At 38.0% G+C, this 11034-nt stretch overlaps 1 non-coding gene across 1 annotated transcript; it reads left to right on the top strand.

Annotated features, from left to right (window-relative positions):
- Positions 1-6250: 6250 nt before the first annotated feature.
- On the top strand, positions 6251-6322 carry TRNAG-UCC. The gene has a single exon. It is a non-coding gene; the product is annotated as a tRNA-Gly (tRNA).
- The last annotated feature ends 4712 nt before the right edge of the window (positions 6323-11034 follow it).

Genomic DNA, 11034 nt, shown 5'->3' with positions numbered 1-11034 from the left:
AATATTAAATCTCAGACAGAAGTCATTAAAACCTCTAACATGGAGAAATACCCACAACCACCTTAAACAGTGCTCCCCATTTCCACAGAAGTCAATTTCTACATTGAAGTGCAAGAATCAAGTGGCTTAATTGTTCATTTGTCTGTAAGCCTCTGGGATAGTGAATGTTAGTTCATTTAATGCATAAATACCCAAGAGTAATTTCCCCCATATTTATTTTCCGCTGGTGCATCAATCATACCCATGTGACAGGGTTCTGGAAAACGTAATCTTTTGGGCTGACTGTAAAAAATGAAATATGCCAACCTTTTCAGAAGGTGATGGGAAAAGAGAAATCCCTACACGGCTAAATGCCAGCACCATGTTATACATATTTCCATGTGCATATTTCCCTAAAGATGTAGAACTTAATAATTCCCTATTATTATTCCCTTTCAGCTCTCAGAAAGATGGAAATGGAGTAAAGAAGAATCTTAGACTCCAGATCATGGTATATATGTCCAGCATTATATAGCAAAGATAAATAAAAAGACAAATTATTTCTCTGGCAAAAATCAGTCAGGGTGTCCTAGTCTAAAGCAAAAGCAGATACCTTCCCCTACAAGAGACAGTAAGAAAGGAAGGGATAAAATAAATTGACAAAATAAATCTAGATCTTTTTCTATGTAGTCTGAATTTTTCTGCTATTAAAAAAAAAATCTACTCTCAATCAGGTCTTTGTGTATAGCCTTCACAGTCAAATCTTCCAATGATGTCCTCTAAAGTTAGGTGGAGGCTATGGGTGTGCCTTGCCTTGCTTAAAAACTTGCCAAGAAACAGGAAACATTCCAAGAAATGGAGAAATGGGAATGAAGAGCAAGAGTGTGCTGGAAGGTAAAAAAAAAATAGATAAAAAATAACCTGCTTAATCTTTGGGTGTCTTTAATAACAGAATACTAAACTATGAACAAGACTTCCACATTTTCAATCTGTAGAAATAAAGAGGTTCTTTTACTACTTTTGTCTGTTACTGTGTCTATAATTCTGGTCATCTAGAACAGATGTTGTTATGGAAAGGGGTACAACTATAAGGGTGAAAGCACCTGAAGCCTGCCTGCTTACGAACCTCAGATCCAGCTGATAAACCTGAACAGGACAGAACAGTGTGTAGCTGCCTTCTTGAATCAACCACACGAATTCAAAGGAAAAAAATACAGCCCACCTTGTTTTTAATAATCCTCTTTCTTTGGGGTTGAATTTTTTAAAATGTTTGTGTTCTCATCAAATAGAGACAAATTCATTGACTTCTGTTTCCTTGAGGCACCATAGAGAGCCACTAAAGGTCTGGTTGATTGAGTAGCTCATTTCTAAATATTAAATAATTTCTGAGGAATGTATTTTGTTAATCCTGAAAACATCTAAGTCACTTTTGGATGTCTTGTATCCACTCTGTACAAAAGTCCATCAATATCCTTACAGTAATGAATCTCAAACTCTGTCTCCAGGTGATATTCCCAATCTTAAAGTAACATAATAGCCAGTAAGAACAATTTAGACTGCAGGAAAATGGGAGTTGTCATTTTGTGTTTCATAATTTCTTTACGTATGTTTAGTCTATATTAATTAAAACATTTAAGTTTGAGATAACCACTTCCTATTTTTAACATCAATAGAGAGAAAAGGTCCATCCAGAAGGGGATTCACCAGCTTATTTTAGATACTTATCCCAGGCAGATATGAATTACTCCCTGAAGATGCCCATGCACATTCAACATAGCATCCCAACTTCTTAAACCAAATGGTTGCATGAAAAAAGTCTCAGTTCAAATTTTCATTTAACTTCCTATCCCCTGATAATTCAAAGAAAAGGTAAAGAACAAACACAGTAATGACATAGGAATTATTTCAGATTTTTAAACAATTTTTTGTTATTTTGGGGAAAGTTGTTTGATTTTCAGTTCATTTCATCATCAGAATAACTAGAAAGAAGCTGACTGCTGAATTCTTTTATTTAGCAGTACTATACTAGCCTTGTTGGGGTTCTACTGCATCCGGGACAGTGAGTTCTCCTTCACATTAAGAATCATATTTCTCAGGAAAATTGATTTTATTTTTTTCAAGTTAACAGCTTACTATGACAGTATTATGAATTTTACATACCACAGGGAAAGAATCTTATTGCTTGCCATTAAATTTCTGTTACTTGTTGGTAGAGCAAAGAATATGTAACTCATTTTTGAAAAGTCAAACATATTTCTAGATGTTAATAAAATCTTCAGTAATCATCATGAGAAATCACTGAATTTCTAGTATTTTCTATCAAATCTAAAATCATACAATTTCATTAAGTAGACAAAAAGTAATTTATGAATGTTAGACATGAAAGCAACCAAGGTAACAAGTTTTACAAATGTCAAAAATTATTAGCAATACCTCTTGATGGACAGCAATGAGTCAAGAATTTTGAAATGCCAGCTTTACAGTCTGTTTTAAAATAATTCTAAATTTGAGTTGTTGTCTTCTTTGATAAACACGTGTCTATGTATGTTACCTTTACTGTATTTTAAGGACTGACCACTCAAGGAGATTGACCTTGCTACAACTGGATATATAACTAGGTTAACATTTTGGTTGGAGAATAGTGTTTGGCAAACTGAAGTCAGTAACTAAGACAATCAATTCATGTATAAAAGAATAACAATCATAAGGAAGACAAAATTCAAGCCTCATAGAGGTTGATTATTATTTTTTAATTAAATTTAGACTTGGCTTATCCTAAGTAAAATCTTTTTCTTTCCTTTTTCTTTTGGTGTATTAGATCTAAACACCTACAACTTTCAAACAGCTTCCAAATGATCACATCTTGTAATATTATTTTACCTCTATTTGTCTAACACATATTTAGGAAGTTTTCTTTTTCAAAACTTAAGTGTCTTTTATTTTGAAGATTTAATGCCGTTTCTTTTCTGGAAAAGTTGATAAAACCTGTGATAGACAATAGATATCTTCTGTTCAGATGGTAACACCAAAGTGTTCTGAAATCTCTTGGGATATGTTGTTCTTATTTTTAACCTTTCCCTCTGATATGGACTAAGGAATTAATTGGACCTCCAGTATAAACATATTTTTTCTTCCAGATTAACTAAATGGTAATCTACACTTCATGGAGAAGTTTATTGCCAGAAAACCAGACAAATTCAGTGTTGGCTAGAGCTAGGTTTTATATTTTGTATTTGAATATCTTCTAGATTTCTACAATGTGTGGATCTGCAGCACATCAATTACACAATTAGCCGAAGCCATGCATGGTGAACCTAAAGCATGTGTATCATGCCCAGATCCTCAGCAATAGCAGAGGTCACCAGCAGTGAGCAAGGCATGTCCTTTCCCAGAAAAGCAACGTTACTGCACCTGCACTGAGCAGTCTTTGAAACAAGGGTTAATTGAGAGGTTAACATGACGATGCACTAAATAGTTGAAGATGATATTGCAGCAAAACCAGTCACATATGCAACTAATTTGGTGTAAACCCCAACAAAGAAAACCTTTAATAAGAAAGCAGAGAGCGTGTCATTACGTGTGCGGTAGAAATCCTTTTAATTATGCTACGGTAAAATACTTCCTCTCAGCTATAAGCTATGTGCAGTAGACTCATAGTCAACAGATTTGTAGCCTAGTGAATTAAAACCAGATTAGGAAAGGCTACCATTGCATCCTCATCTTGTTATGGTAAGACATAATAAGGGTTAATTTGATCTGCTTGTTCATCAAGTGCTACTGGAATCTGTGTGCATATGTGTGTGTGAGAGAGAGGCAAAGCAAATAATCAGGACAAATTTTATGGAGAGGCCCTGTTTGGCAGTGTGTGTGTGTTGTCTGAACATACAAGAGTTACCGAGGTTTAGGAGGCTTTGCATTTGGGACTGGAACATTGAGGTCAGATTTCAACAGATTTCCAGGTGCCTACAGATGTTCAGAAGTGTTTCTAGAATTTCTTGAACAGGATAAGACTACTTTGACTTTGAGAATGTAGCCCTCTGAGTTTATCTGCAATTTTTGGTGCTTAAATACTTCAGGAATCTTGTGTGTGTTTAAGCAGCTTTATGAGCTGAGATGCAGGTGGCTGCCTTTCACAGAGATCCCCTTAGCCCATTCCACTTTTCTGTCCTGTTCTGCCCAAACACGTCAGCTTCCAGCTTTCTCAGAGCCGGCAGTTCTCATCCAGTTCTTTTTCTCAATTCAAAGGGGGCCTATCTCTCTTTTCAGTTCTATCACACCCTTTTAAAATCACCTTCTTTACTCTGTATTGTCTTAAAATACAGGATGGTGAGATCACAAACAAGGCATAGTTAAGACTGAAAATTGAAGGAAGAGAAATGTTCTTATAAGAAAAATGTTCACACTTCCTCCAGACTGACTTACTAAAGTTATTCAAATTCCCTAAATGATAAGGCAAATATTTTCAAATGGTAACCCACAGAATTTCAGGTTCCATGGAATATTTCTGCAGGGGAGTATGTAAACAATAGCCATTTCTGATGACTGTTAAACCTGACTCTTCAGTAACACTGGAAACAACTGTTGGTAGGCTTGCATTTATCATTGACAGCTTTGCTATTTTACTAGAAAATATTTATGGTGTCTACATATTAGAAGGAAAGCATAAAAATCATTACAATAATGTATGTATTTTTCAGAAGCTATTATGATCAGTGAGCTTGGTGTGTTCCATCATATCTTTTTTTAAGCCATTAACCTATTGGCTCAAGACCAGGACCCCATATAAAAAGGTTCCACAATGCATGCATAGAAAACGTGGTGCCAAAAAGCAAAGGTTCACTGTGCATGCACCACATAAATGAAATGTACATTTGCAAGGCAATGCATGTGCACTGCCTCTCTTATAAAGTGAAAATAGACTCTGCATCATTCAGTAGAGCCCTCTTAGCTTGTTCTGTTAATTCTTAGTTATAAATACACTTAACAGTATGTCCTCACGAGCTATTTGCAGAACCTTCTAAATAGGATTTTGGATGGTTTTGCTTATTTTTAAAGTAAAATGTGAAGAGAAAATGAGAGAAGACTCGATATCCTTACTACTACAGTGTAGTTGTGCACCGCAGACTTTCATTTATAGTTGCTAAAAATTTAACTAGACAATTCTGAGTAAAATGTCAGAGTATTCAAGAGAACCTGTTATGGACCTATTCACTCCTCAGATGCCAAGTGACAGAAAGGGTCAAAAATTGGGAGACCGATGGATGTCTAACTGGTATTAGGTCTTACAGCTTTTCTGACAACCATTGCAGTTAAGACTCAGCATTTGAGACTGAAAGAGACCTGAAGGTATCTTTACTAAGGAACTAAGAGCTGGCACAGAATGCTTTTAGCCATAAACTGGATGAGAAAAGCAATACACTCCTGCAGGTTAAGAACCAGATCTGTTTATAAGCAGGACATTGTCAGAAGTGAAATCACAGATGCCCCAGAATGCCCTGGATCATTCATAGGCTATCCCTACAGCATGTAAGTTTTTGAGTTTTTGTTTCTCTGAAGTAGTTTGTTGGCTCTATCCACTGTAGTAGGAAACTTTTCACCACATATTCTGTAATAAAAATGTACTTAAATTTGGAATTCAAAATTTCAGACTTGTGTTTCAGATAATCCTCTTTCAAATATCAACCTTTTGCAAATTTACTTAGTTTATTTTTAACTACATTTTGCATGTGATCTTACGATTCTTTGGATGATACTGAGAAGATAAGAACAGCAGTTGATGGAAAGGACAACATATGTTGTTTGTTATAATTTTTTCCACCTAATTTTTCAGATACGAAATAAAGATCTTATAACAGTTCAACGTTAATGCTGACAAGACTACTTCTTTTACTAAAAATGTTGAAATTAGGATACCTGTTTCATCATATGGGAGCTGTTAGCTGGCCTTTTTTCCAATTGCACTATTATCTACAGTACCATTTCTGAAGGTTTTAGTCCTTCCTTTTGGAATATCTTTTAAACTCATCAGGATGTTGGAAATATTTCACTGAATAAGACCTTAGTTTTTGTCAGTGTTTAAAACAAACAAACAAACAAACAAAGTTTCTAAAGTTTTTGTAGTCTTGGCAGCTGTGGAGAGAACTCAAATGCTTCCCTCAGTAGTCCTTTGTTGTGCTTGTGGTGGGTGGTTAGTGAGCCCTGTGGTTAAACCTGGAATGGAGGAAACTTGGAAATGAAGCAGGAAATCAAGCAGAGACTTGCAGCCAGAGCAGCGTTGGTGGTATAGTGGTGAGCATAGCTGCCTTCCAAGCAGTTGACCCGGGTTCGATTCCCGGCCAACGCAGCTGCATTTTTGACACCTTTCCCAGAGGTGCAGTGCTGCCATCCACAGGAATCTCAGAGTGGATGGAGAAATGGGTCACCGGGAACCTCATGAGGCTTAACACGGAGAGATGGGCAAAATAATGCACCTCCATAGACATTGAAAACCCGCATTGTCAGGGAAGGATGTGAGAGTCCTGGTGGGCACCACATTGCACATGATCCAGCAAAGTGCCCTGTCAGGAATGAGAGCCAAGGGTGGACTTGGCTTCATTAGACAAAGTAATGTCCATAGGCAGAAGGAGGTTCCCTTCTACTGGGCACTGGTGAGGCCACTCCTGTAGCAGTGCCTGTGTCCAGTTCTGGGCTCCCCAGTGCTCGAGAGGCATGGGAATACTGGGTTCATGGCTAGGCTTCGCGAACGAAGATTTGGGAAGGCTCTATCCACATTTGCTACAGGCACGCTGGTGGCTTATGAGGCCAATACGTGACAGACAAATCCGATTGCAAAAGGCACAGCAGGAGGACTCCTTAGATGGTATATTCTGCAATACACGGTTCTTTCTGCGTTGCCTTTTTTCCTCGAGGGTGATCCTGCGTGTGTTCTCAAAGGAGACAGCTGCGTTATAGATGGTGTGTCTCCAGGCCTCCCGATTTGAGGCCAGAGTAGACCAGTTATGGTGATCAATATGGCCAAGGAATACTGGGTAGAAAGCAGAGAAAGGGGCACAAGATGGTTACAGCACTGCAGAAACACTTCTGCTGTGAAGAAAGACTGGGAGAGACATTTAACCTGCAGAACAGAGGGCTAGGATGGGTAATCTTATTCATATATATAAATAGCTGAAGGGAGTATGCAGATAGAATAGAGCCAGGTTGTGCTCTTGGTGCCCAGTGGCAGGACAAGAGGGAATAGGCACAAACAGACACATGAAAGGTTCTCTCTGAACACTAGGAAACCCTTTTTCACTATGAAGGTGACCAAGCACTGGCACAGGTTGCCTACAGAGTTTGTGGAGTCTCCATTCTTGGAGATATTAAAAAACTGTTTAGCCATCGTCCTGGACAACTAATTCTAGATGTCCCTGCTTGAGAAGTGAGGTTGGACCAGATGGCATCCAGAGGTCCCTTCCAAACTCAGCCTTTCTGCGATTCTGCGTGTCAAGCCAAGCAGTCAAGCCAAGGTGAGAACTGAGGGCAAAGGACCAATATAAGATTTTAGTGATTTCTGTAGGAGTGGGCACAGCACCAGGAGCTGGACTGAGAGACAAAGCAGCCAAAGGAAGAAGTGTTACTCCAGCAGAGCTTGAGGAATGCACACAAGCTATGGTTCACTACAGAACCAGTAGTTAGTGCCTTGAGATGATACATCAAAGTTGAGAGGTAAGTACCTCCCAGGAAGACTCACTGTATGAGTGCTCTTTCAGGTCTCTGAGAATGCCCACCAGTTTTGGTGATGCAATTAATCACTGTCAATTCCATGGCTCAGATTCCTTTTATGCATGAAACCTGACTCTTGACAACTCTTTCAGAGAAAATATTCTATCCCAAAACAATTTTGAAATAATTTCTATTAGATTTCCTAGAACTGTTTATATGACAATTGCAGACAGGACCTACTCACATGGTAGGCTGCAGTGAATGGAAGAAAATGTGATTATACTAAACGTTCACTTCTTTTGTTTCAGTCTATTTTCTTTTTTCTTCAAGAGGGAAAAAACACACACATAAGTTTACAGAAATCAAAAGAAGCAAAGGGCTAAAGGAGCTGAGCTAACCTAAGGAGAAGTTTTAGCCATTTACACTTCATAGCTAAGAATGGGTAATGACTAGAGTTCCTAGGAGGAGTGGAGAATGGGAGATGCAAGCTGTGCAAATGTGATAGATTTACAAAGGGCAGATATTTGAAAGAGGATGAAATCCTCTGTCCTGGAGGAGAAGAGGTTCTGGAAGCAGAGGGCAGGTGTTACGCCAGCAGGAGGCAATGGACCAAAAATCAAACCAGAGGGGTTTTAGCTGTCCAGATTCTCATTGCAACTTGCATGTTCCTAAGCCTAAGCTAATGGATCAAAATGATTAGCTGCTCTACTTGAATCAAATTAAACTTCTGCTGGAAAAGAAATATTTACTTGTTTATATAAGCCTGGAAAATGCTCCAAAAAGAGGTGCTACACCACCTAGACACAGAGGAACACAAAGAACACTCCACTTCAGAGCGAGACCTGTGACTGGATGGAGCAAGCAAAGCAACATGCTTCATAGGACATGGGTTACTCAAGGTCCATTAATAGCCACCCCTATCAACTTCAGGCTCTCAGATGACAAGTGAAGAAGACAATGACATATGAGACTTCAAGAGGGATTTAGAGTCAGTGTATTACATGCCCACAAATTTCAAGTCAATACTGTAAATGTACCTGCTCTCGTAAAAGTTGTTCTCATAGATACAACTGCGCTTCCCAGACATGTTTCTTGCAGTTTCTTATACCTGTGGTCTTCTGTAGTACATGAAAATATCAACTGAGGTATTTTCTCATGGCTTAAAAACAGTAACTTTGCTGGAAACCTGTAAGCTGTGAGATGCTTCTGGATTCTTTCCATTTTTACTGCACAGGAAGGCAATGATGCCTTTTGTTGTTTGGTTTTGTTTTGATGCTTCAGCTGGAATTGTGCAAAGTCATGAGATGTATAACTGTCCTTCTAGTCTGCACAATGATAGAATTCTATGCCCGAAATAATCATTTAGTAGCATCTCACAGTCTATTAGCTACGAGCTGTAATGTAGCTTTGCAATCAGCTCCCAGGAAAGGTAAAACATTGTTCCAGGAGCAGGATGAAAACCATGCTCATATACAACTTCATTCACAGAATTATATCATAGAACCAGAGAATCATAGAATGGCCTGGGTTGGAAGCGACCTCACAGATTATCTAGTTCCAATCCCCGTGCTATGGACAGACACACCCTTCACTAGACCAGGTTGCTCCAAGCCCCATCCAACCTGGCCTGAAACACTTCCAGGGATGGGGCAGTCCCAGCTTCTCTGGTCAACCTATTCCAGTGCCTCACTAGCAGTAACGATTTTTTTTTCTTATGTAACTATAAAATTTTTTACTAATCTAAACCTACTTTCATTTTGAAACCACTCCCCCTTGTCCTGTCACTACATGCTCTTGCAAAAAGTCCCTCTCCGTCTTTCTTGTAGTTATTGCACATTGATTTATTCCTTCTTTTGGAAACAGGAAAAGAACTTACCTGTTGCTAGTATGGATGGCTTAGAAACAGAAGGGAGAACTTTCTAGCAGTATCTGCTTCCTGTCCACTTACTCATTCCAGGAGCACAATGCCTAAACTGTCTAAATTATGTACAAAATTTGCAGCATCCTTCTTAAAAAAACAGTCCTTGAGTTTTCCATCTACAATAATCCAAGCAAGAGATTTCATTATTTTAAATATCAATTATACTGATTTTTTTTTAATAAATTGTTTAAACAGTTAACATACTCACTGTTGTCATTCTGCTGCTTTCTTCAGCTTTCTACTCTGGTTCTCTGTGTTCATATTTTAGCATTTGCCTTACAATTAATTAACATAATTTTGGAGTATGAAGTACACACATTTATTCAGTGTTTGCTACACTCTCAGTGAAAGTAAGTGCAAAAATACTGAGGGTCCTGCACTTGTTCATTCTTGGAGCTTATAGGAAAAGGAAGGAAGGAAGGAAAGGGAGAAAAAGGAGGAACATATATATACACCTACAGACATACACCCACGTGCCTTTCTGAGTGCCTGATTTGACTTACATAGCCATAGCATTCTGTCTGAGAAATGCAGTATATTTTTTCTATTTCTTTCCTTCACCTCCTCAAAATAGATTCAGAGAATTTTTATGCTCTAGTATATTTTCAGGTATCCAGAAGGAAAAATATACTTTCAAGAATCTTATGAAAATTCTGTTAATACACGTCTTGGCCTGAGACTTCTTTGCACATCAAAGTAAGCTACAAGTTAATTCACTTGCATCCAGCTGCGTTTGGTGGTATGCTCATCATCTTGAAGAGGCCCTTTTCTGTTTCCATCTTTCACTGCTTATGTCAAACAGTTTACAGAGAGGCAATATAAATTCAGACAGAGCTGTAGGAATGCCATCAATGAGTTTGGGAGTTTACATTGTGTTTGTGTGAGGTCACTGTGTTGTCTTCAATGATCAATGGCTTAATGAATGCTTTTAAAGCCAGAGGCTACCCTCAGTGTCTTTAGTTACTCCATGTTAGGCTATGTTTTATTAGAAGGGCTCAGGCAATTCTTCTCTTGCAATTTTTTTTATAATGGATTTGTGACTTTTCAGTGGTTTTTTGTGGCATTTCCCCGTACTCATAACAAGAAGTCAGGTAACCAGCAAGATAAATGATATTTAACCTAGTGGTGACAGATGTAGCAGAGGTGAAAGGGTTATATCTATTAATAAACAAAGTTTGAAAGCCTTTTAGCACCATCTTTCACATCACACTTATCTGACCTTTTCCATGAGATAACTTCCACAGGCTTATTAAAATGGGAGGGGAAAAACCCCTCAACAATTTGTTGTGGTTTTTTGTTCTGTTTTTATAAAAAAAATTAAAATTAATAATTAAGAGTTTTATATTGCCTTCCTAAATGAATGAATGAAGTACTGATGATACTGCAGAGAGGATTTCACTTGGATGAATAAATATGGTAGGTTTATTTTGGTC

Source organism: Pipra filicauda, unplaced genomic scaffold, assembly GCF_003945595.2.
Source record: "Pipra filicauda isolate LSUMZ 115617 unplaced genomic scaffold, ASM394559v2 scaffold1_size10287979_pilon, whole genome shotgun sequence".
NCBI lineage: Eukaryota > Metazoa > Chordata > Aves > Passeriformes > Pipridae > Pipra > Pipra filicauda.
This window is presented reverse-complemented; position numbering and strand designations above follow the sequence as displayed.